Raw genomic sequence first — 27,411 nt, 5'->3', positions numbered from 1 at the left:
GACTGGAATACAAATATCCACTTACAAGCCTTGTTGGAAAATAAAGTTCTTCCAACAGGCGCTGAAAAGTTAGAAGAGGTGATGCTTTAGAGCAGAGGCTTCCCCAAACTCGTCCCGCCAGATGTTTTGGGACTACAACTCCCATGATCCCTAGCTAGAAGGACCAGTGGTCAGGGATGATGGGAATTGTAGTCTCAAAACATCTGGAGGGCCGAGTTTGCGGAAGCCTGCTTTAGAGTGTAGGTTGCAATCTCACTAATGACATTGTTTGGGATGGAGCTCCTGATGGAAGTGTATCTGTAGGAAGTCCTCTCCTGCAGAATGCAGTGACTGGGAGAGGTAGGATGGTTCAAAATAGCGCTGGCAGGATCACAGAGAGAAGAAACACTTTGGTGCACCTGTAGCAGCAAAACCAGACCCCTTCATCTGCTCCAGCTGCGATGAAGCATGTCTCTCGCACATTGGACTTGCAGCGACAGCGGGCGCTGTGACCCTCCAATGTTTTGACTTTACCTCCGAATCTGGACTCTTGCAATGTCTCCCAAGACAGATGGATGATGCCGACAGCAACTGGTTCAAAATGTTAAATTGATTATATTAAATGTTATTAAGGTGAATATTGTTAATATAGAGAAGGATGAAGGAAAATATAGCAAGATATTGCCAAGCTAGGTTTTCGCTGTTTCCCTGAGGTGGTAAGCTGAGAAAAATCTTACCTCACAGTGAGAATTTTCAGGGTCTCAGTTTAATCCATTCCTGCTTTCGGCTCTGGTTTATTCCTGAATACAGCACCGTGCCTGTTAGAGAGACTTAAGAGGTAAGGCCTGCAGCTGTATGCTGGGAAATTACAGCTCAAAGGGAAGTGGCTCAGCAGCTCAGATCACCGCCTGTCATGCTGGAGTCCTTGGTCCTGCCCTTACGGTGGCCTTGCATAAACCCTTGTTATCTCATTTGTGAAATGAGGCAGCAACTCCAGCTTAGGCTCTGTATTATGGGAGAACAGCCTTGGTCAAAAGCAAAGTTGAGTGCCTGGGACGAGGAAGCAAAAATCCACAGTTAATTTGACTTGTTGGCTGTTTCTAATTGAAGCTTCTGGACACGGGCGAGCATCTCCATCACCAGTCATCCATACCTTCCCAGAAAATATCCCAGTTCTGAACTCATCCCACTTATTTATACTTCAGTGATCTTACAGTGACCCACCCATTTTGTATTTTGTAAATCTTTCAGTCTATCTATCTATCTATCTATCTATCTATCTATCTATCTATCTATCATCTCTCTCTCTCTCTCTCTCTCTCATCTCTCTCTATCTCTCTCTATCTCTGTCATCTCTCTCTCTCATCTATATCTCTATCTATCTATCTATCTATCTCTCTATCTATCATATATCTATCTATCTATCTATCATCTATCTATCTATCTATCTATCATCTATCTATCTATCTATCATCTATCTATCTATCTATCTATCTATCTATCTCTATCATCTATCTTTTTATCTATATCTATCTATATCTATCTATCTATCTATCTATCTATCTATCTATCTATCTATCATCTATCTATCTATCTATCTATCATCTATCTATCTATCATAATCATGTATCTATTTGGAAAAGGTAAAAAGTTTTATTTCTGTAACACACTCTCTCATTAAGTACACTCTTCAATGCAAATAGATAAGGCGTGTTAAATCGTGTCCTCCTCCAGGAGAGTTTGTGCTTATTTCTTTTGAGTCCTTACCATTGTTCTCCCCTCTGTTCCAATGTGCTACTGGGACAAACAATGGGAATGACCTTGTCCATGTTCAGGGCTCCGAAGTCCAGGGCCCTTTCACTCAGTTCTCTAGTCCCCCATTGTGTCTAAGGGTCTGGTACGTAATTTAAATGAATTTGGTGACACGACTTTCTTGCCTTTTTCTCTTTCAAAAATAAATACTCTTAGTACCTTATAACTGGCCAAAGTAATTAGGAAACTCTTGTTCTGATCAATATATAGAGTTGTCAGATATTGATTTTATTTTTATTTTGGCCACTTAATGATCTTATAATTCTGTCAGATAGCTACAAAATTACCTCTTACCTAGTGATGGATGCTTATGTAAATCTATTAAGATGTCTTTGGACTGAAAATTTGTGGAGCACTTCAAGATGCTTTTATCGGGACATTTTTGCCTGCTTTCTTAAAAGCAAAGACAAAAGCCAGCAAAGATATATGTATTCTGAAAGAGATGGGAACCGGGAAGTTTATTTCAGACTGCAATACAGCAGTTCAGAATCAAATCCGCAGCATTTCAGGCACTGTGCGCAGTGCGCGTCATATTGGGATGTTGTTGTTGTTCAGTCGTTCAGTCGTGTCCGACTCTTCGTGACCCCATGGACCAGAGCACGCCAGGCACTCCAGTCTTCCACTGCCTCCCGCAGTTTGGCCAAACTCATGCCTGTCGCTTCGAGAACACTGTCCAACCATCTCGTCCTCTGTCGTCCCCTTCTCCTTGTGCCCTTCATCTTTCCCAACATCAGGGAGTCTTCTCTTCTCATGAGCTGGCCAAAGTATGGGAGCCTCAGCTTCAGGATCTGTCCTTCCAGTGAGCACTCAGGGCTGATTTCCTTCACTGCCTTGTCATGGCAAAGGGGCTTGAATAACTCAGAGAAACTATGAGCTATGCCGTGCAGGGCCACACAAGACGGACAGGTCAAAGTGGAGAGTTTTGACTAAACGTGATCCACCTGGAGCAGGAACTGGCAAGCCACCCCAGTATCCATGCCAATAAAACTCTGTGGACAAAGACAACAGGCATATTGGGATGTAACGCCATAAATTATTCTTCTAATAAATTCATTTGTTAAGCATAGATTGTTGTTGTTTCTTTGAATAAACTTGTTGAACTCTTCTCTCTCTCTCTCTCTCTCTCTCTCTCTCTCTCTCTCTCGCTCTCGTCTAGGTCAATCCATTACACCCCATTGCCTCGGCCTCTTATTTGTGCAATGTCGTTTTAAAGCTCTGTGTGCTACAGGAAAGCAATTATTCCACTTATTACAGCAGCCACCTCGCAGTAGTTAATGCTAGAGCCACGATCCTTGCACTGTGGGGCAGAGCTTATGGGAAGCTGGAGAATCACAAAACATGAGAGGGGAAGAAGGCCTGGGGGAGGGGAGCAGCAGCTCCAAAGCCCCATTGTTCACAGGCGCAATGCAGTTTGATGCAGCAACATTTGTGCATGTTCTGGTTTTGAATAACATTTCCGTCACATGTTAGTCTCTATGAAAATGTAAACAGGTGTCGGAGAGCTAGTGTTACATTTTGGGGAAAGATCTATTCAAATAACATGCCCACGCTTGTCACAGTTGGGTGAAAATAACTTTGGCTGTAATAAAATGAAAATAATAAGGAAGGCTGGTTTTTCTCCTGAAAGCCAGTCTGGATGTGCTCCTTCCCCAGTTTTGTAGAACTGTATACAGTACAAGAAACCGCAGCTCTCCGAGTCCATGGAACAGAAATTAGGAAGACAAGTTCCCAAAGGGACTAGGCTGCTTCTGTCCTTTCAGGAGCTCAGAAGTTGGGCTGCTGTTCATGAATTTTCTCCCACGCTGCCGTCCTCCAAATTTTGTCTTTGTCAGAACTCTTAAAGAGGCCGCTTTTGAAACGCTTTTGCATTGGCAACATCTTGTTGCCGTTCCAGTTTCAGTACTTCTCCTCCCTGGCCAAATACTACCATATTGGCCCGAATATAAGCCACACTTCCCCCCCCCAAAAAAAATTCTGACCGTGAAAAGTTAAAGTGTGACTTATATTTGCAACTTTACGGTATGCGTCCAGGAACGGTGGCAAACAGCGCCAGGAGTGCGGCAAAGCGGTGCCCGCCCTGTGCATAGTCCCCCTCCCTCTCCCCCTAAGGCTGGGAAGGGAGAACAAGGAAGGTGGAAGGCTGCCGGCAACGCAGCGAAGTCCCCCCCCCCCAATATGCAGCCAGGAGCAGCGAGGAATGGGCCGGCTTATATTTGGGTATTTTTCTCTCTTCCCACCCTCTAATTTTAAAGCTGCGGCTTATATTTGGGCCAATACGGTATGTGAGGTGTGACAGTACAGACTCAAGCGGACAAGGATCTAGATTAAAAATGGCCACAACTTTATTGATTACAGGTGTGGGTGGAACTTTGGCTCAGGCATTGAGTTTATATCCATTGCAGCCCCCTACTAGAGGGCTGGAACCACTTCGGGGTCAATGTCAGGGATTATGGCTTCGCCAAGATGTCCATCTAATGAGTTGGCCGGCAAAAGGCTGTTGCTGGAAGCCCTAAGGCCCATCTGTCCCATGCTAGCCTCTAGGCAGGGACATCCACTGAGACCCCCTCTGATGAAGTACCCCAAATACACCACGGATACAGTATTGGGTGATTGACCACTTCACCACACACTTGAAGACTAGGATTCCACCCAACGCCTTAACTGCCTAAAGTTATGAGGGTTTGCTTTGAGGAAGGCAAAACCTCCAGACCGGCCAATTTGTCCACAAGCAAATTCCAAAGGGGCTGCTTTTGAAATGCTGTTGTATTGGCCACACCTTGTTGTAGGGGCCGTGGAGATCTGGAGAGCCTAACCAGCAGGGCTCTTCCCTCTGGTGCCTGATCACTTGTTTGACGCTAAATTTGCAAGGGCTTCTAGTATATCACGGAGCAAGCCAGAGGAGTGACCTCACTTTGCAGGTGGCCAAAATGCCTTGACGTCGTCGCCCAGTCGTAAATGCAAATGCTCGGCCTTTGGTTTCAGACATCATTTGCACGGACAACATTTGCGAACTGTTTCCATCGAGCAACCCCAGCAATGCAGCCATTGAAGGAAGTCCGGTCATGACAGAGTCCGCTTCCTGGTAGAGATTTGTGTTGCATGCAGCCGCTGAGCATTTCCACCCATATTACACATGTGCAAATCGTTACCTGAAAGCAGAGTCTGTACCTTTCGATGTGCTGGGTCAGAATTTAGCCTCTTCCACCTGCATCACCTGACTTGCCCTGGACCCATCAGACCCAATATTTTATAGGCCTGTGACCACCGGAATACAAATGTCACGAACATGCATTTTTATCTCGCCCATGTGTGTGAGAAAATGGCATCTCCTTGACATTCCCTTCCCTCCTGAAATGCGTTTCCATTCTGAGGTATTACGGTGCTTCTGGTAATGGCAGAAAAGATATTTGCGCACCTTAATGTTCCAAGTGATGTATGTCAAATTGCAGTGAACATTTCAGAAATGAGCTCAGTTATAATTTTTCTCATTCACTGCGAAACGTTTAGGGTGATTAATCTTGTTAAAATGCCAGTGGAATCCTTTATGATCAGGTCATCCATCCATTTAACATTTTTTTCAGCCATCCTGATCACAGGAATCATGGCTGATGAGCTGTGGCTACACATTTGCAGAGCTGCGGCCGCATGCTGCACTACAGTTTCCCATTTGAATGTTGCCCTCTGTGATAATCAGGGTGCATTGTGTGTAGCCCCTTGGCCGGTCCATACGATACGCCACAGCCACCGCATGCCCAGCTACAAAACTCAAACCTCTTCCTTTCTTCTTTTCTAACATATTCCCATTTTTAAACAGACATTGTGTGCAGTTGAGCTCTTGTACCATTTGCACATATTGCATTTCTATACAGTCCTTTGGAGAGTTTTATTTAAACTGTCCTTTGAAAGATGCTTGCACTCTCCGGTGAAAATGTAGCTGCAGGAGGCAATTTGGAATGGGCAGCAAAAGGGTTGCGCATCCTCGGCTTCTGTGCACCTAAGGCTACTTATCTTTGTTCCGCATTCTCCTCCCCAAGAATGCTTTTCTATTTCAAAATAGTAAAAATATGTGGGGATTCTCTGATACATAATTACACACATTGTATGTAATTATCTTCCCAGCCAGGGGTGGCAAATCTTTGTCATCCAAAAGAACACAGTCCCTTGTAGACAATCTTCTGATGGTCCCTTGCCAGTCGTTGGCACAGCTGGAGGGGAAACAGGTCAAGTCACAGATGTGATTCTTACCTTTCTGAGCCACACAAAAGCCAGAAGTTTCTAGAAAACACTTCCATGCACCCTTCTCCCAAGGGTGGTTTGAGGGCAGCATGGATGGTTCCCCCTCACTGGGTGCCAAGCAGAGAGGGCACCTGGCAAGCACTTGCCCAGCCGTGGGAAAGAGGAGACAGGGTCCTAGATGTTGGAAGGTTTAGATATAATATAGCAGGGTTAAACGTTTCCTTATTTGAATTTACACAGCAGCAAGCAGATTGCTGACTTGTTTGAGTCCTTTTTAATAATTATGTCTTCTACCTTCCTGCCTTCTTGGTTGTTTGCCCCTCTTAAAAGAAAAATACACATGAATCTGAATGATAACAACATAAACTAGTTTACTGTCAGATTCATTGGGTACATATATAGTTTATATCTTTTGTAACCTAAATATTAGATATTAGTGAGTCCTAAAAAGACTCCATCAGAGCATTTACTACTTAACACTTTTATCAGCGACCAACGGACCAAACTGACTGTCACATAGAGGCAGGTAGTCCTCTCTTAGAATGTTAGCTTTGACTGACACATCCCACACTAGAGTCCTCCCACCTCCTGCCCATAGCCTAGCTAATGTTTGCCAAGCTTTGGGAAGGAGGTAGGAGGCCTCAAGAACCCTATCAGAGCCCTTGTGCCTCCTTCCCAAAGCCCAGCGTGGCTTGAGGGCTGCGGGGAGGGGGAGTCCAAATTTTGGCCAAGCTCAGGGTGCCATAGTATCCAAGTCAGCCCCTTCCTCTCCATCCTCTACCCTGGCAAGCAAGAGGGATTAGCACAGTTCAATGACACAGCCCAGCCAAAAGCACTCAGGGAGTATGTGCAGCGGAGTCACTGAAATATAGAATCTTAGCTTTGGAAGGGACCCAAGGGTCATCCAGTCCAACCCCCTGCACTGCAGGAATCTCAGCTGATGCATCCATGACAGGTGACAGTGAGGGGATTGGCCATTAGAGAAGGTGTGTAGCCTAAGGGAAATCCCAAGGGCTGGGTTTGGCCCCCCCTGTGCTGGAGTTTTCCCAGCCCCGGTCTCAGTAAACAAATATAAACATGATGTCATAATAGTCTTGGCAGGGATGAGGAGCCTGGCACCATTAAGCCAGCACATTAATTAGTACTTCATCAACAAACAAACAAAAGCTATTACAGTGGCACCTTGGTTTAAGAACAGTTCCAGCACCTCTCAGGCGGGCACCGTTGCCGTTATAAGACAACAAGGGTGAGTTGCATGCCAAGGCACCTGAAATAACAATAGATCACACTGAGAAGGAATATTTGGTTTATGGGTAAAATAGGCCACAACTTTATTGGTTACAGGTGTGAGCAGTTTGGCTTAGGCACTGGAAATTTGTGGCGATTGCCACTAGGTAGGCAAAAACCAAATGGCCGTGCCAATTTGCCAAGTGGGGAAAATTCCTACCCCGCCCCAACAACATGGCGACTGACAACTGCCACAGCAAGGTCATATGAAAGCAAAGCATCTGGCACCTCTTTTTCTAGGAAAAAAACACTGGTGGGCACTATAGTTTATACCTCTGGAGTTACAAATCCCAGCAACCTTTAACAGTCCCTGAAGAAAAGAGTGTGTTTCAAATGTGCTTTAAAAGCAGAGAGTCTTCGCAGCTCAAGTCTAACCCTCTCTCCTGCAGCCTGGCGATGCTTAAGTTTTGCATTGTTGTTGAATGCAGCACCGCAGAATTGCTGAGAGAGCAAATGTCCTCCCTTCTGTTAACCTGGGTAAGTAAGATGCTAGCGTTAAACTCCCTGCTCCAACTCTGCCTCTTATAACCCTGCCCAATTACTATAAAGCAGCAGTTGGCTTTTCATGTCTCTCCCTCTGGGTTCCCTTGGTGAAAGATATTGCCGTTTATATCTCCGTTGCCTAATTAAAGGGACAAGCTTGATAACCCTTGAACAAGTAATAACTGGAAACTAATGGCTAGACGCATTAAATCCCTGATGGCAGGAGCTGCATATACTGCCTCAAAGCTGGCAAGATTTGGGTCATGAAAAGTTGGCAGGGAAGGAGAACGCATAATTAACACTCGGGTCACACAGGACTGGAATCAAATGCCTAAGTGCGTGCCGTCATCCCGGGTTGTCACTGACCCTTCAGACATGCTCTCCATCACTAGGATTTAAACAGGCAGGGACTCGTGGCAGCAAGCACAGAGAGGAAAAGGCAGACCCAGACGCAGTCTTGTTGTGGTGGTTGTTGTTGTGGTTGTTATAATTTGTTGACTGCCTTATACCCATGGGTCTCAGGGCAGTTCACAACATAAAGTGCAATGTAAAAAGTGCAAAATGCACAATAAAAATAATGAAAACAGTTAACAACACTAATAATAAAAAACATAACCTCCAACAAAAGCCCCTAAACATACTCCAACCCCAAAAGACAAGTACAGAAACAAAATCCAAATTAACAAATACCATTTAAAAACAATTTAAAACAACCCCACCCCACCCCAAATACAACAACACCCACCCAAGTTAAAACTCCATCCCTGTTGAAACCAAATTTTTAGTCCAAGGGGGCTGGCCCATGCCCTCGTCCCACCCCCAAAGTGCCACCCCAAAGGGACATTCCTGTTCACACACATTTTGCTGCGCCTGTAATCAAAGCTGCGGAAGCTGCTCCATTGGGGCAACTGGGTCCCTGCTTCACCGGCCTCAGACCACTCTGCCTTCTGTCCTGCTTACAACCAGCCAAGGAGTGGCTCTGCCTGCCGTTGGCTCTAGCGCCGCCTACTGTTGGCCTCCCAGCCTTCTGCCCAATGGCCCCCAGCTGCCACTGAATCAGAGTTTGCCACTTAGGGTGAAAGCAAATCGATATTGTTAGCAATTGTCCCAGGGGTTGTCAATGAGCTGTCAAGTGAGCCCAGGTCAACCACGGGGCAGGGAAGCACTGGAGGCCTGCAACACAACGAGCTTTTTATTAACAGAAAACACCAACATGGCAGAGTCCTCTGGTTCGTCTTAATCCAGCTGAGATGTTGCTGAAACTGACTACTAGCCTGGCCCTTCCCCAGACTGCTCTTCAGTGTTCCACCTCCATGATCCAGCATCTAAGTCGTCTTCTTCTGTGTCCTTCCTGGGGGAGGGGCTCTTGACTCCCACCTCTCTTCCTCATCCAGCCAGTCCCTGACCGTGGTCCAGCACCACCACGAAAGTTGGGAGACCCGCTTCACAGCTTTAGGTATGTACATACCATGGGGTCACTCTTTAGTTCAGCTATCAGCTTCTTCCCAAAGTAGTTGTTCTGACTCCACCCCCCCTTTTAGAAAAAGGTAAGCTCAAAACATGCTTGAAACAGCTGCAAAATTCCTCCGGGGATTGAAGTGTGTGTGTGTGTGTGTGTGTCAGTGATGGATCGTGTGCCAGCTGCTCGTTGGTGCCCACAGTCCGTGGTGCACCGAGTAATTTGAGAATCTGGGCTTAGTGATGCTGCGGGTACCAGGGTGGTAGAGTATCTTTGGATGCCCATGTTCTTTCATTCACTTACTTCCCTGCCCAGGAGGGTTTAGGCATCCTCCTGCACATTCTGCTTGAGGGGGGCCCTGGACCGTTTGCCCCCAAAGTCCTGTCCTGAGTAGGCTGTTTTCTCTGCGTCTCGTTTTTCCATTCAAAAGTCAAGCTCTGCACATTTCCAAATCCATTAATGATTTCTTTTTCAAAAAGTCCTCATGAAAATTAATCAGGGAACATTTCCTAAAATATGCATACCTGTAAGCAATTCTGTTTAATATATACATTTTTGCAAAGCGATGCTTCCTAATAGAATGCATCTTTAATATTATTTTCACCAAGAGATGCGTTTTTATGCACCCTTTACTCCAGCGTACGAATCTATGCGCCTATTACTTGGCTGGAGAACATCATCGCAAAATTCAGAGAAGTGCAAATTTCAAAGGCTGGCTGTGCTTTTTGTATGCATTGTGTCTGAGAAAGTGTTAAGCAGAGAAGTTTGCCTTTAAATGCGAATGGAATTAAATTTCTCCCCCCCCCCATCCCTTGTGAGTGCACCCAACACTGTCCACAGACAGTGAGGCGGACATACTCTGGAAAGCTGCAAAACGGGTCCTTTTAGAGCCTTTTCCCAGAAAATAAACAAGAATGTGGAGAATGGAGGCAGCCCTTGCTGTTCTGCAAATACAATATCCCTCCTTCCATTTTGCTCAGGTAAGCCAACTTCCTTGGAACCAGCCTGAATTACACAAGCTGCAGCTCCATCTCGATTTCCCCGAGTCTCTCTCTGAGACCATTTTAAGGTATATTAGCTTTAATTGCCACCAGTGTCCCAATGCTCTGCAGATGTGTGTTGCATTAAAGTAAATACAATAAAATGCCTGTTTTGTTTCCTAAGCAGAGCTCTTAAATGAGATCTCTGAGAATTGAAAGGCAGAATGACAAACAGAAATACATCTCCAGATGGCAGTAAAGTTCATTCAGTGTGAGCACCTGAGGCAGAAAATCAAGCTAAGGAAATTGTAACATTAAAAGCGTAGCACATGGCTGCGATTATCGTGCCGAGAGAAATGCAAAGCGGCATCATCAGAAGGAAAGGGAAACCCTGGCAGATTAATAAAAGAGCAGAGAAATTTAAAGAGTGATTAAAATAAAATTTACTGAGTGTGTAATAAATACAAGGGGATAAGTAAATAATCATATTTAAGGGTGAGTTTGTTAGTTACAGAATCCATGTAATAAACAAAGCGATAACTTTGAAGCATGCCAGGGGGGCCAGTTTCTAGAGCAGGAGCTGTGGGTTCCACTGCCAGAGCCCAGTCCCAAAAGCCACTGAATGGGAGAGGCATGTTAGCAGACTTCGCAGACTGGAATAATTCACGAGCGTCGCGAGGGGGGGTGGGGGCGGTACGCCCCGGGTACCAGGGGAGGGGGGTGACACTTGGGCCAGCCCCACCCCACCGGCGAGCCCCAAGCAAGCCGCGGAGTGAAGCCACTCCGCCCCGTGGCCTGTCCGGGGTCCTCCCGCCGGCACCGCAATGGGGCTGCCCCGCGCGATCGGGACAGGGAAGCCCCAGGAGCCGGCACTCGCTTAGCGGGTTGCCACTGGAACAGCATGCGCAGTCTGTCCTGACACATGCGTCGTGATGTCACGATGCATGCGTCAGGTCGCTCCACCCCCAGGGGGTGCCTCGGGCACCCGAGAGGCTTCCTACGCCTCTGGAATAATTATTTCCAGTTTCTGGAGTTCAGTGGTTTTATTCATGCAGGAACTATTTACAGGATGATTGGAGATGTGAAAGAGAGAGAGAAACATCACACATCTTGTCAGCTGCTTTTAGGGGTGGAAAGCAAAGCAAAGACTACAAGCATGTGCTGTGTAGATAAACAGTTTCCTCTTGTGGTTTAAAGTAACACATGCATTAACTACAAACTCAAGAGAAGGAAATTATTTTGCTTGTCTCCAACAAGGCTTCAGCAACAAGGGAGATTTCAATTCTTCACTGACTAATTGCTTATATACAGTGCTTTTTTTTCTTTAAAAAATGTTTAGGGGTGCTCTCATTTTCCTGCACATATTGAAATACTGCCCATCAGTGAGGCCAAACTTAGATTCACAAAATGTTTAGGGGTACAAGCCCTGCTTATATATGTATTAGGGATGGGGAATAATGCTGTTGTGATTCTTGTGAGCCACTTTGAGCTCAACATTTGTTGGAAAAGCATAATGCAAATGTTTAAACAAATGAAAATCAAACCTCAGGCTCCAGGGCAACACATAGCCTCTACTGAAGAAGGTTTCATAACACACAGAGTTAAACGGACTTGCAAGGTTACTCTATCTTAGACATGCAAAGGCGAGTCCTAGTGGCCTGTCACCAGATAATGACCTCCTAACTCACCACTTTCCTCCAGAAAAGCTCTTTCCATCTTCATTTTGGAATAAGCAATAACTATTTTTGCTTGATTGCTTCCCTAACAACAACCCATAAAAATGACCTGTACTGTCTTCCAGCAAAGTTGTTTACTTCTTGATTCTTCCTCCTAGCCCCCTACAACTTCTGATTGCCCTCCTTTCACCTTGTTCAGTGTTAGCCTCGTTCTACCTCCTCATAGTAACTAGCAAACAGCCTTATTCCTTGTTTTGTCCATCCCAATCCCCTGTATTCTCTACCAAGCAGAAGCCAGTCCAATATGAAGGCTGCCCAGTTTCTATTTCCGCAATAAACCAGATTCAATTACTCTGATGCTAGCTCCTCACAGACCCTCCAAGTGTCCCTATTTTCCAGTCCTGGATTTACAGAAGCTATCATGGTTTCTCATTTGATCCCAGAATGTACCTCTTATCCTTAGGACATCCCTATTTTCAACAGAGAAATGTTGGAGGGTATGGGGTTATTCGACTCCTGAGCCAAGGAGATTCGTAACTATACAACTTTAGAAGACATCTGAAGGCAGTCCTCTATAGGGAAGCTTTTTTGAAAAAGTTAAATGTTTTATTATGTTTTTATATGTGTTGGAAGCCACCCAGAGTGGCTGACGCAGCCCAGTCAGATGGGTGGGGTAGTAAATATTATTATTATTATTATTATTATTATTATTATTATTATTATTATGGAATAGGACATCCTTATTTTAATTTTTGATCGCCGAAGAATTGATGCTTTTGAATTATGGTGCTGGAGGAGACTCTTGAGAGTTCCATGGACTGCAAGAAGATCAAACCTATCCATTCTTAAAGAAATGAGCCCTGAGTGCTCACTAGAAGGACAGATCCTGAAGTTGAGGCTCCAGTTTGGCCACCTCATGAGAAGAGAAGACTCCCTGGAAAAGACCCTGATGTTGGGAAAGATGGAGGGCACAAGGGGACAACAGAGGATGAGATGATTGGACAGTGTTCTTGAAGCGACTGGCATGAGTCTGACCAAACTGTGGGAGTCAGTGAAGGATAGGGGTGCCTGGTGTGCTCTGGTCCATGGGGTCACGAAGAGTCGGACACGACTGAACGACTGAACAACAACAAAATTTTAATCGGAGAAATGTTGGAGGCTGGGTATGTCCTCATTTCACTGCTAATTCCCTATATTGGAAAGGTCCAATTCTCCAAACAGCCCATGTGACTCGTGGCTCAAGGCTCACAAAGTTATTCTTCCTGTACACAAGTAATCAATGATACGGGTGGATGAGGAAATATGGTAAGTGGACTGCTAAATAGAAGAGTACTCAACGTACTGATAATTCCAGCCTTGCTTCTACGCCAAATATGTTTCTTGGGGGGAGGGGAGGTATGGAAGAGGGAAGCAGTCAGATTATTCCAGGCTATTTGAATCTGATGGACGTTTTGCTGCGGCCCTTTTCCCGTTTGACATAAACTGCACATCTGATGGCTGAAAGGCTCTGCAATCACATTTCCTGGTCATTTCAGAAGGAGTCAAGGGCATCTGCCGTGCGTAGCTCCTCGACAACTCATCAACAGCAGACTCTTACCAGTCGCATCCTGCACCGGCAGAGCGGACGGGGACAAAAAGATTGCAAACTGCCCACTAGCAATTGTTGAGCAATAACACATGTACGACCCCCACATTTTATGCAAAGATTCTGATTTATCTGACAGTTTTACACCCAGAGGGATGATGCACAGTAATTAAAATTAAAAATGTTTTGGCAGCTTTAAACAAATGGCTATATAAATTACAAAGTTGTTTTTTAAAGGAAAGAAGCCGCCATGCCAAAATAAAGATCTATAGATAAATGAATCAGAACATCAGAGGGTTGGTTTTTGAAAATAATAATGATAATAATAATGATGATAATAATAATAATAATAATAATAATAATACAAGCACGTTTATAGGAAAGCAGCTGTTAAACGGTAGCTTTGGTTTTGTGGAGGGTAGGGGGAATTGAAGGGAAAGGAGGCATTTAGAGCCACAGAGAGGCCTCACCAACTCCAGGGCCCAGTGTGGCATTGTTTGGAAAGTGCAATTTGGCTGAAACCTTGTGCCCTCTTACGTCACACACCTCTCCTGAAGGTCCTTTGTGGAGCCTTGTCTTTGCCACAGATGGGGGGGGGGGGAGAGAGAGAGAAGGTAAAGGACCCCTGGGTGGTTAAGTCCAGTCAAAAGCGACTATGGGGTTGCGGCACACACCTCACTTTCAGACCGGCGTTTGTCCGCAGACACCTTTTCGGGTCATGTGGCCAGCAGGACTAAACCACCTTTGGCGCAAGGGAACATCGTGTCAGAAACCAGAGCGCACGGAAACGCTGTTTACCTTCCCGCCACAGCGGTACCTACCTGTATTTATCTACTTGCACTGTTGTGCTTTCAAACTGCTAGGTTGGCAGGAGCTAGGACAGAGCAATGGGAGCTCACTCCGTTGCAGGGATTCGAACCGCCGACCTTCCAAATGGCAAGCCCAAGGGGGCTCAGTGGTTTATGGGCCACAGATGCAACACTAGCACAGAAGGAGTCCCAAGGCCCATTGAGTTCAACATCCTGCTCTCGCAGGGACCAGCCAGATGCCCCCATGAAGTCCACATGCAGGACCTGAATGTGCAAGCACTGACTGGAGAGACTATTGGCTGGAGCCCTTCATACCTGTCCCTCACTGCCCCCCCCCCCAGCCAGCAGCCGATTGGCTAACTGGAGAGGGGGCGGGGTGATGGCCTGCAAGCAAGGGGGTGTCACCCAGGCAGGGGAAGCAAACCCCGCCTACCTCTTTGATGGGGGAGCGGCACTTCTCACCACCCGAAGTTCCCAGGAACCAGCATTCAGAGCCCTGCTGCCTCCGACAGAAGAGGAAAACATGGTCGCTGCGGCTGCTAGCCATGGAGAGGCAAAGGAAAGCTCCCTCTGGCCTATCACTGTTGTTGCTGGCAGCACTGGTGGCATTGCCAGATTTACGTATAAGCTAAACAAGCTCTAGCTTAGGGCCCCACTCTCTTGGGGCCGCCCCCCAAAAAATTAAAGGGAAAAAAACCTGGATGTACATTTCCAAAATATACGATTAAAAAAACAAATAAAATAAAACCTACATACAGCAACAGTGTTTTGTGTTGTGTAGGCTCCTATGATGTAAGTCATGGCCCCGCCTGCTAGTCTGCTCCCTAAAATATCCCTGGTTTGCTCCTTTCTATATATAGGGTGCCTATATTCTGCATGGAAAATGTGCAAATGGCTTGAGATACCTATGAGGTCCATAAATGACCATGTAGCATATATTCAACACAAAAACAGTGACCATTTTTTGTTGACAGAGGACAGCTGGACATAGAAAGGGCCCCATTACCTTCAGTAGCTTAGGGCCTCATCAAACCTAAATCTGGCCCTGACTGGTGGGGAAAACAGGGACATTCCAGGATCGAATAAGAAGCTGGGGTAGTTTTCATAATTCCGGGGTTGCCCCTGGAAAATAGGGATTTGTGTGTTTCCTGTTTTTTAGTCCTAGCTCAGGAGGTATTCTGGACCCTCCAAGGGTCCCTATTTTCCAGGGACAGTCCCGGATTGACAGAAGCCGCCCCGGTTTCTGATTTGATCCCGGAAATGTCCTGCTTCTCCTTAGGATGTCCCTGTTTCCATTGGAGAAATGTTGGAGACAGTTTCTGGGAAGGAGACAGTTCCCAGACCCAATGCCAGCATCTGGCATCTGTGGGGAGATTCTGAGGGCCCAACACTTGGGCAGGGCCTGCTGCCCCATGGGAGAGCGCTGTGGGGGATTTAAAATAGCAGCGGAGTGCAACCACCACCAGTAAACCACAGCCAGGGGCCAACCAGTGGCGAAGGCAGTGAGTGGCGAAGCTACCTGCTCTGGCACCGGGAGCGGTGTATATCCGGGGGCATGGCTAGCGCGCATTCCATGGGGCGTGGTGCACCGCCTGTGGGGGGGGTGGCACAAGTCGGGGGTGCACGGCCCGGGGGTGTGCGGTGAGGACCGAGCATCCCAGAGATGGAGGTGGCTGCAATGTCACCCACCCGGATGGCACCTGGGTGGACCGCCCCCTCCGCCCCCACCTTCGTCCGCCAGTGGTAGAAGGGGACCCATGAGAAGACTCAGACCTGGAACTGGCCTTCTGGGGCTAGTCCAATCTCAAGTTGACCCACTGAACTCAGCCCTAGACTAGGAAACAGCAGTAAACCTGAAGTGACTCGTTCAACCAAAGTTCAAGCGCATTGGTCAACTGCTTGGCACCACTCTGTGATTAATCGCCAGCATATTTATTTCAGGGTTTCTTTTTCTCTTAATAAGCAAAACTGATAGGTGTAATAATATGGGCACTGCCAAGTTAGGTGTTACTGGATAACCTCTAATAAGTTTAAAGAGCCATTATTTAAAGCACTCTTCAAATGATTTCAAGATTAAATCCCAGACAGGGCATTAAAATGCACAATCTTCCACCTGCGTCATGTCGCTGGAGAAATAGCTCTTCCTTGCTTATGAACTGCTTCTGTTTAGTAAAGATATAAAAAATGTGCCCCGTTTTTAATTCTCCAGACAGGCACCGCAGAATGAATGCACATCACAAAGGCAAAAGAAACATGAGCTGGGGTTGCCGTTTAAAAAGCCTGTGCAGAACTTAATAGCAGCATGCTGAACACTTGACATTAATCAGTGTTTATTTAAAAGCAAGCGAAATGATTGAAAATGTTAAAAGTGTCAAGAGGTAAATTACAGGGAATAGACATATTGGGAAAAATGAAACGATATAAGCCAGAACGTAATAATGTAAATCCAACACACACACACACACACCCCTCAGGCTTGCCTGATTAATATTTCCCCTGGAAGGCTTTCATGTTTTGAAATATAATCAGATTTGCATGATTCTGCAAGCTGGCTTTTTGATATAAGAAAATAATAAACAAATACATAATTCTAAGAGCATCTTACCTGTAGGACCGTTATGGTCAGACCAATCAACCCAGCATGCTGCAACATGCAGTGCAACATGGCTTAGCTTATCTATGTTCATGTCAGAGCAAGTAATTATGATGATGCCGAAGGACTGGGGCTGCAACACATGTCTTATCAGGAGGTGATCCTAATAGATGCCACGTTATCAGAAAATCCCGAACATTATTAGTATATGATAGCACGGTTCAAGCTTCACTTGCAAAATCCAAGAAATACAGAGCTTACCGAAGGCATTACGGTAATAGACAGAGGTGCTCATTTACCAAGCGGTCATATTACCCTGTGGGGAGCCCCTGGCCCATTGTGCCCGCCCAGATGGCAATAAGGGTTTTTACCATGAAGTGGGGCTTTTATCAACTCCCTTCACCAGAGCTTTCCAAACTGTGTTCTGCGACACATTAGTGCGAGCGCTCCAGCCTTTACCAAAGGTGTCATGGGTTTTGAAGACACTCGAATGCAGGACGAAAGGGAGAAATGCGCTAAGAGGAAGGCACACTTGGCAAATCCACACCGTGATCAACTTCCACCTGGAAACTTATGTCCCCACTGTGGAAGGACATGTGGATCCAGAATTGGCCTCCACTGCCACTTATGGACTCACTGTTAAAACCGTGTTTATGGAAGACAATCTTACTCGGCTACAAGGGATCGTCAAAGAAGAAGAGTGTGTCAGTGTGTCATGCGAATGTTTCCTGCACTCTTCCTGGGGCTGGAAAGGAGCTAATTTAACCTCCGGTTTGCTAGTAAACCCAAATTACTGTGTTGTGAAATGATGCCTGTCTGAAAAGTGTGTCAGCAACATGAAAAGTGTGGGAAGCTGTGCCCCACACAGTTCCATTGAAATAATTCAAGCTGCAAGCTTAATCTCAGAATTTTGCCTCTGTTTTATTTCCCGTGATCTCTAGTCCTTCTGTGATGGCCTGGGAGTCAGACTCTGATGCTGAACCTGAGGGATCCCAGCCTGCACAGAATTCCCCGCCTCCAGAACCAGCTGAGCCGGGGCCAGGGCTTGAGCCTGAAGGATCCCCACCTGTGCTGGATCCCCAGGTGCAGGCATCAGCGGAGTCTGCTCTGGCTCCTGATGGGAGGGAGGACCCATTGCCTGCAGGTGCTCCACTCCCAGCCTCTTCAGAGGAAGCTGAGGCATCCCCTGGGTCCAGTAACCCACCAGCCTCTCCTGAGCTACAGAGGCTCAGGGCAGAGAGGCGAAGGGAGCTAAGTGCCTACAGGAGGAGTGCTCGCCTCCAGGCCCGGAGGAGAGGCGAGTCTCCGGAGGATCGGGGCCACCCTAAACATAGGGCCAGATAAAAGCCAGCCAGACCCAGCCCAAGTTGCGTGAGCAACTTAGTTGCAAGCGTGTGCTCAACCTGCAACCTCATGCCTGCACCTGCCTTGGACCTTGACCTGCTCCCTGCCTCGCTCCCCACCGGACTGACCTCCTTTGGACCCCTAGACCCAGGACTGGACTTGGACCTCGCTTCACGGACAAACCCCTGGGGCCAGCACACCTTCTTTTGCAACTTGGTTTACACTCTGCTGTGTTTCAGTCTAGGCCTGGCATCAGCAAGTGAAATATTTGGGCACTTGCGGGGGGCCCAGGAAGACCTACTGCTATCAACCCCTGAATTTCCCAAATCGTGCAGGAGTGGTGTTACATTGGAGCATTGTGAAAAATTAAAATTGCAGCTGAAGAGAGGGCTGGTCCTACGACCCGCTCAGCTTGCCCAGGACGTAAAAGGGGACCCAGCTGTGGATGCATCGCCAAGAGTGCCCACAAAACTGGAGCTGTTACAGCCCATACGTTTATGTCCACCCATGTCAGGGCTGTCAGGCAGGGGGGATCATCCACAGGCCAGAAAGAATACTCAATGAGAAGTCAGCTTTTTAATTCAGAAAAGGGAAACACAGCAGAGTTTCCCCAGGCTCAACTGCCCTAGTTGAAGACGTTGCTGGAACTGTCACTTGGTCCTTCCTTCCCTCTCTAGCCCTCTTCTTCTGGCCTCCTCCCAAGAAGACGTAAACCATGGTGAGGAGGAAGGACGCCCTCTGGGCCTGTCTGGCCCATCGCTCAACATCTTGCAAGGCTCTTCGTGATCTTGGTGTCAGTGGAGGAGGAGAGCCGGCTGGAGGAGGACTGGGTCACTGCTGTGAAACTGAGGCAGCATCCGGCTCCTCTCTGACAGAGTCAAACTGAGACCCTCGGCACTCAGCCCTATCCTTGAACAGCTTTCTTCTTCTGATTCCCCTGCTTCTACCACCTCCCAGTTTGCCCTCTTCTCAGACAGGCCCCCTGTGTCCCACCACCAGTGTCCTGCATCTAAGTTCTCTTCCTCTGTGTCATCCTTGGGCCAGCATTTCTCGCCATCCTTCATCACCCAGCCAGTCCCTGACATCCCAGGACCTTCTTAGTTCACTCCATGCATGCAGTACAGTAGGCTGTGGCCTTGGGAAGAAGGGTTGTTCTTTATTGAATGAGATGGAAGAGTGCCACACAGCTACCTTATGGTTCTGTTGCTCAGAATCCACATCGAGAGGGTCCAATACATCTCATGACAGCAGGGAAGGCTGTGACCAGGTGAGCTGTGTACCTGCTCAGCCTGTCCAGATCTGATGATGAGAAACTTCAAGGCCCCAAACTGATGCATCCCCTCCAACATTTCTCCCATGAAAATAAAGGTAAATGTAAAGGTACCCCCGACCATTAGGTCCAGTCACAGATGACTCTGGGGTTGTGGCGCTCATCTCGTTTTACCGGCCGAGGGAGCCGGCGTTTGTCCACAGACAGCTTCCGGGTCATGTGGCCAGCATGACTAAGCCATTTCTGGCGAACCAGAGCAGCACACGGAAACACCGTTTACCTTCCCGCCGGAGCAGTACCTATTTATCTACTTGCACTTTCACGTTCTTTCGAACTGCTAGGTTGGCAGGAGCAGGGACAGAGCAATGGGAGCTCACTCCATCGTGGGGATTCAAACTGCCGACCTTCTGATTGGCAAGCCCTAGGCTCTGTGGTTTAGACCATAGCGCCACCTAGAATGTCCTATTCAATCATCACAATAATTTTATTTATACCCTGTAACATGTATAAAAACATAATAAAACATTAAACATTTTTTAAAAAACAACTATACAGGGCTGTCTTCAGATGTCTCCTAAAGGTTGTCTAATTACTTGTTTCCTTGGCTCGGGGGTCCATCCCCTCCAACATTTCTCTGATGAAAATAGGGACGTCCTAAGGAAAAGCAGGACATTCTGGGATCAAATCGGAAACTGGGATGGCTTCTGTAAGTCCAGGACTGTCCCTGCAAAATGGAGATGCTTGGAGGGTCTGAAGCAGGACACATGGGTGTTGCAACCTACACTGCAGAGGAAGCTGGGTCTGAAATCCAAGATGGATGGAATGCAGGGTTGTGCTGCAGCAATGCGGTGCTGACACAGTTTTTGTGTGGTAGGGGAAAAGCGAAGCAACACACTTTCTAATTGCCATATGGTTTGGAAAGAGCTGGAATTAAGGCAGGGGCAGAGGAGGGTAGGATGGCACTGTTAGCAGGCACCTTCAAACGTCTGCATTCTAGGCATTCAGACACAGTAGGCTCTCTCTTTTTTATATCTCCCGCATCTGTTCTGATTATCTCTCTTTCTAAATGTGCGCAATGTTCCGAAGCGTGGCAGCCTGATGGCGGGGAATGAAAGGCACCGTCTAGCAGGCATGCTTTCTGTGCAATCTCATTCATTTAAGTGGAGGCCATCTTTCATTTTTGAATCAGAGATCCGGGGACTACACCCACACAAAAGAGAGAGATTCTTTTAAAGAATACTTGTAGCGGGACACTTAATTTATTTCAGCAAAGTTTGTAGAAATGAGCAACAGACAGAAACAATATTTTTAGCCCTTCAGCAGAAGAAAAACCTGTTCCTGTCTGTGTGATGGCTTTTAAAACATCTCATGCTCAGTCAGTAGAGCATGAGGCTCTTAATCTCAGCAGTGCCATGGGTTCAAGCCCCACATTGGGCAAAAGAATCCTGCATTGCAAGACTAGATTCTATGGTTCTATGGCTTCAGTTTTCTACTCTACAATCTATTGGTAAATGTTTGCTCATAAGTAAATACAAAAACAAAAACAAAAACAAAGGAGTTGAATGTTTGGAGAATGCAGCAGAAAAGTGAGTTTCATGAGTTTGTGACTGATTAACTGCATTCATTTTTGGAAAGCTTAGTAAGGAAAAAAAACCCCAGTTTACAGTGGTTACTCACCAGGAAAGTGCATATAGAACTGCCACTGAATTCTTTGTTTTAGTTGTTTGATTTATCAATTCAGTTTGTATATTTTTAATGAATAAAACAATACTAAGAAGAAGAAATATCTGACTTTTTTTTTTTTTAGATTAAGAACGGTCTCAGCGAACATTCTCTTAGAAGAGGCACCCTTCCCTTTGTGAGAAAATGGGTGCTAAAAGTTTTTAAACTGTGCCAGCCCGGAAGGGCTTATCAAAAATGCTTGCAGAATGAATTCTACAAATGCATCTTGTTCTGCTGTCTGCTTGAGACGTGGAAAAGATTATCTTCTGTCAGGAGCATCAGTCCATTGAGAACGACTTGATTAGTAAATGAAAGGGGGTGGAAAGGAAGCGATGAGATTTAGGTTATCATATCTTGGTTGAACACTTACAAAAGCAGTTGGGTGCTCTTTTGTGTCTTTGAAATTGGGAGGAATTGCAGAGATTTCCAGTAAATGAGATAATCAATGAATTTGTTCTACCTCAGCTTGCTTGAACAGGTGAGTCCGGCTTCCTGTAATGGAATCTCTTTTGACATCTCTCCAGGCCACAACTGTAGAATCATAGAATCGCAGAGTTGGAAGGGACCCCAGGGGTCCTCTAGTCGAACCCCCTGAAATGCAAGAATCACAACTAAAGCATCCAGGACAGGTGACCATCAAACATGACTTCTCGGGTGCCAGCTATCATAGCAAAAGCCAGATATTTTTAGGGGTGCATCATAACTCCTCCCTTTTGCAGCAGATCTCACTTGTCTACCTAAAGAATCAACGGGATGCTAAAGCTCTATTCTGAAACCGTGAATAGTTCACATAAATGACTGGCTGCAATTCTAAACCCAGTTGCTGTGCAAGCCCTCCTGAACATGCAGAAACTTATTTCTGATTTTAAAAATTCAAACATTTGTACTGCAGGTGTAAACAATTTTGCATATTGCAAAGCACCTCTCTAAGTACCTTTCTGACGCTTCAGAACTGGGGAAAGGCTTGCTCCCGTCTAGGCTGAATTACTTCTCAGTCTCAACCTCTTTGCTCGCTTTATAAAGATCCCATGAAAAAGCTCTCTTTCTAATCTCTTTCAATAAATTTGGCACCTGGAGACTGTCGGTGTAGCAGCAACTTGGTGTGCAGAGTGGCGAGAAAAATGGAAAGAATCTCAGCCTCGCCATTTTATGTGACATTCAAACCAGACCATAGAATATTGGGCTCAGCTATATAGCTGCAAATAAAATGTTTTACGTGTGTTTTAAGTGCAATATACAATGCGACATTAGATGGTGGTGGTGAGCCTTTGGAAAATTCAATGTACAGTGGGACCTTGATTCTCAAACGCCTTGGTTCCCAAACGCCAAAAACCCAGAAGTAAGTGTTCCGGTTTTTGAATGTTTTTCGGAAGCCAAATGTCTGATGCAGCTGTTGGCTATTGTTTCTGGGGCGCCTGCACTTATCAGAGGCTGCGTCTTGGTTTTTGAACATTTTGGAAGTCAAACGGACTTCTGGAATGGATTAAGTTTGGCACTTTTGTTTTTGCTATTTATTTTGCAATTTTGTTTTAGAGGCTTTTTCAGTTAATTTGTTTTTGTGACTGTGTGGAACCGAATTCAGCTACTGATTGATTGATTGTGTGACTGCAGAAATGGATAAAAGCTCTCCATCCAAACAATGACTATCATCAGTGCAGGTACGGGGGGGGGGGGGGGGGAATAATTTTAATTTTTATCAACTACAATACTGTCTTATTTATTTTATAGTACAGTACATTGATTATTGCTTTCATTTTATGGATCAATGGTCTCGTTAGATAGTAAAATTCATGTTAAATTGCTGTTTTAGGGGTTATTTTTAAAAGTCTGGAACAAATTAATCCATTTTGCATTACTTTTATGGGAAAGCGTGCCTTGGTTTTGGAACACTTTGGTTTTGGAATGGACTTCCGGAACAGATTAAGTTTGACAACCAAGATACCACTGCATTTTTAAAAATGCTTTTTAAAAAATGGGGTGTTAATTGTGGTTATTTGAAATCTAAGTACATACTGGTTTGAAACTGATTTTTTTTAAAAGCTTTCAGACAGTTTTATGGGTTTTGTTTTGCTTTGCTTTTGCATACCACAAATGTATTTGCATTCAACATATAACACAGATATCTCAAATTTGAACATGATATTACCCGGGTTGCTTTCTGCCCTTTCTGTGGTTATTTCTGACTTGAATGAATGAAAAAAGCACAAAACAAAAATTTCCCTATGAGTCGAAGCCATCAAAGTGCATGCAAAGCCAGAGGAGGGGATCAGTTACTAAAAGCCACATGGCTGCCCCTATTTCAACACACACAGACACCAGCCACTGACTTTGCAACAGATTAGGCCTCTTTATGTTTTTTAGGGGGAGGTTATAAATAGGGGGTGGGCAGGGCACTGTGTATTTAGCAAATGCATGCAGATGGGAAGCCAACAGATGGCCCTGCACTTTATTTTGTATGCACAGCCTTACATTTAAATTAAAAATTTCCATAATTAAGACGAAGGTCTGCTGCGACACTAGCTAGTTTGCCTGAGATGGCATCATGTATCACAGGTATCATTAGGCAACATTTTCCTAACAAGGTTCATAAACCTATACAAATTTTGCTACTTCCCTTATGTAAGCTCAGAAAGCAAATAAAATATGGCTCGTGGAAGCCGGTGGTGGAGGGGAAGATGGAAACGCGTTTTATCTCATCAAGACATCTCCTTGTGCCATCTGGTCCTTACCTGGGTGTAACGGAATAATCTGCCACTTGACATTAAAAAGAAGAAGGAACTCCTTCAAATGGATTTGGAATGGTTTTCCAAGAGAAATATTGGCCCAGAGGTCACTTCCATCCTATTATACAAATTAGATGGGCTTTGTTGACAACTTTCAAGATGTTACTCCAGGGGCGTGGCAAGGTCAGGTGGTACCTGGTATGATTTTTTTTTACAACCCCCCCCCCCATTGCAATTTTTGGGAATGTTGCCCAGAGTTGTTGAGTTTGTTTTTGTTTTTTTAGGGAAGGTTGGCTGCGAAACAGATACGCCTGCAGATTGCGCAAATCCGATCGTTGGTCACATAAAACTGTGTCAGCGCTGCCAGGTGAGGCTGTCGTAACCACCAGCCGGGGCTGCGAGCAACGACCATGGGGGGATGCCAGCACCACCACGTTGATCCGCCCGGGGGGGGGATTTTGTCACCCCCCTACATGTGACACCTGGGGCGAATGGCACCCCCTGCCCTCCCCTTGTGATGTCCCTGTGCCGCTCATGATGACAGGGAGGGTGTGTGTAGAGGGAGGATTTTTGAGACCAGCTCTACCATCAGGCAGGGGGAAGTGGCACAGACTTCTTGGGCCAGCCTCGCAGAGCTGGATTTTGCAAGGGCTCCCGAGGGCCGAGACAGGCTTCTGTGCACACAGAAGGCAACCCAGCCCAGTATTGTGATGGAGCTCCTTGATGACTCCTCTCAACAGGGCAGAGATGGAATGTGCAGACTCAGAAGTGTCTCAGGTGTCTTATCCAGGTCATCTGTGCAAAGTGAGCATGGCTGCCATGGGGAGAGCAGATGTCCACTTCCTTCCTCCTTGCCCCCTTGCCAACTTCACTTGCCTTCCCTTTCAGCCAAAGCTCACCTGCTCACCTTACAGGCCAGGATGGGGCAGCTCCACACCCGCTGTGCGACCACTTCCCTCTTCCTTGGATTCTGGTGCTACCAAAGACAACATTGCAGTGTTGGTGTGAGGAATGCAGTGGCAGCAGAACAGGGCGGTTGCTTGGGAGACACCACGTTGGCACAGAGTGGCCTGCCAGAAGTGTTGGGAGATGCCACCACCGGGACCAGACCAGCCTCCTCCTCTGTCCTGCCTTCTGGAAGTGCCACAGTGGAAGGAGGAAGAAGATTGGAGACACAGGGAACAATGCAAGTTTTCCTTCTTTGGGGGGGGGGGTCCCATGCTCTGGTGTGAAACAACTCACTCCACTGCATGGGACTAAAAAAACACCCATCTTTTGGTCCTGCCAGAGCACGGGAACCAAAGTGGGACATTTGGCATTGTGATCAGAAGCAGGGACGACTTTGGTCAATCTGGGGTGTCCCAGTTAAATCGGGGTCTGGCCTTAGCCTTTTCCCCTCCTGCTGTTTATCTGCTCAAAATCACCCCCCTCCCAGGGTTGCCATATATTTACCCCCATAGATTGGAAAGCATTTTGGAGCAAACAGGGAGCAGGGGTGGGTCAGTGTTTAGCAGGCCCTCCCCCTCCAAATCACATGGCTCTGGGATATTAGGACAACCTCAGGACTAGACGTGGGCAGCTCTTTTGTAAAGAAACCCTAGATTTAGGCTTTGTATCACTGCCCGAGAGGCAGGCTAATGGAGGCCTATATTTGCCCCATAAGGCATGATACTCTCTGGTCGTGAGCAACCAGAAGGCACCTTCGCAGTTTTTACACGTTCTTGACATTTAGAGCAGTGTACCTTACAAGAGCTATCCACTTAAAAAAAAGAAAAGGAATCACCTGCCCACCCCTGGCATCCCCACTGATTGTGCCTACAGAAACATCTGCTCGGCGCTATGCGCTCTGAATGTTAAAATCCCGAGGAGGAATTCCCAAACATCTAAGCTCACATTTAGATTCTGCCCTGAAGCTCCTTCGCTTCCAGAGCACACACAAAACGAGGCTTGTATACTTTCACTTAATGCGGGAGCATTTGAGTTAGTTTGGTAATACAGGAACAACTTTCCCCTTTGTGTTTTAAGTGGTCTCTCTCTGATGATGCTGAGCCCGCTGGGTTCAACGCACCCAGAATATGGGAGATTCCACTTGGGGTTCGTGTTACATCCTATGGACCAGTTAGTCATGTCTCACTAGGGCCATGTCCTTTCAGCTACAAACTGGGCAAGGCAAACCGAAGGCCAATCAGTCAGGATCCTGTGGGGAAATAAGCAATGAAACAAACAAATCAAGGAATGGTGACAATAAAGGCTTATCCTCACTTCCTCTTGTCCTGCTGCTTATGCCCCCCCCCCACGCAACCCTGAGAAAACCACTCTTTAGAGCTCAGTCAGAGCAATCTGGATTTCTCCAGATTGACGCTCGCTCTGATTTAGAGCAAAAGAGCAGCTTCTCCCTGGGAAAGGAACGAGGCAAGGGGAAGGCACTCGGATCCGTGCTTTCTAGGCCCAGGATGAGTGGAAGTGTGGGGGAGCCCCTATTCTCATGATATCTTGCTTTCTTTCCATAAGTATACATTGGCTCAAAATAGTACTCAACCCACCCACCCCGTCCGATTTTCAGTGGCTCCAACCAGGGACTCCTTTTCACTCTTCGCTGTCAAGGATCCCAACCCTTCACTGGATGATGGACCAAGGGATCTGTGAGGGAGACATTGTAGCCTTGCTGGTAAAGGTTACAGACAAGGAAAACATCACTTTCAAACAAAAGCCACAGAGAGAGAGAGAGAGAGAGAGAGAGAGAGAGAGAGAGAGAGAGAGAGAGAGAGAGAGAGAGGGAGGGAGGGAGGGAGGTTTCCTTGGGAATAAAGACAGCCTTGGATCCTTGGCACCTTCTATCCCACAACCCCCTGGCAGAGGGTGGTTTCCTTGGGCACATGTGGGTGGATCTCCTCGCACACCTCCCTTTCCACCAGAAGTGCACACCCCTCAGCCTGAGAAACAGCTATGCGTAAGTCTGAGAGGAGGACAATGTCCACAGATGGGGTGGCACATGGGAAGAGTGTCCTATTTGTGGCAGTGGCGTACCAAGGGGGGGCGATAGAGGCGGAGCACTCCGGGTGTCAGCCTGGGGGGAGGGTGACACTCAGCACCGCCACCCCCCACTCCCAAGCCGCCGATTGCCACTCCTTCTGTGCAGCAATGGCAACTTTTAAGGCTTCGGCGCGCGAGCAGCAGCACAGAGCCTGCAGCCTTAAAAGTTGCCACCGCCTCGCCCGCATGGAAGGGGTGCCGGCCACTCGCACCCGGCATCTTGGGTGGAGTGCACATTCTGCACATGCGCACAACACCCCTGGATGCTGCGCACGTGTCGTGACGTCAGGGCACGTGTGTGTGCACACTAGGGAGCGGCGCCCCACCCCTGGGGGAGTGCCCCCGCGTTTGCCGCTCTGGGCGGGAAAGCGGCTCCCTACGCCACTGATTTGTGGAAACATGACTCCCTGCCGAACAGCT

The sequence above is a fragment of the Lacerta agilis genome, chromosome 16, assembly GCF_009819535.1.
Source record: "Lacerta agilis isolate rLacAgi1 chromosome 16, rLacAgi1.pri, whole genome shotgun sequence".
Lineage (NCBI taxonomy): Eukaryota > Metazoa > Chordata > Lepidosauria > Squamata > Lacertidae > Lacerta > Lacerta agilis.
Note: the sequence above shows the minus strand (reverse complement) of the source record.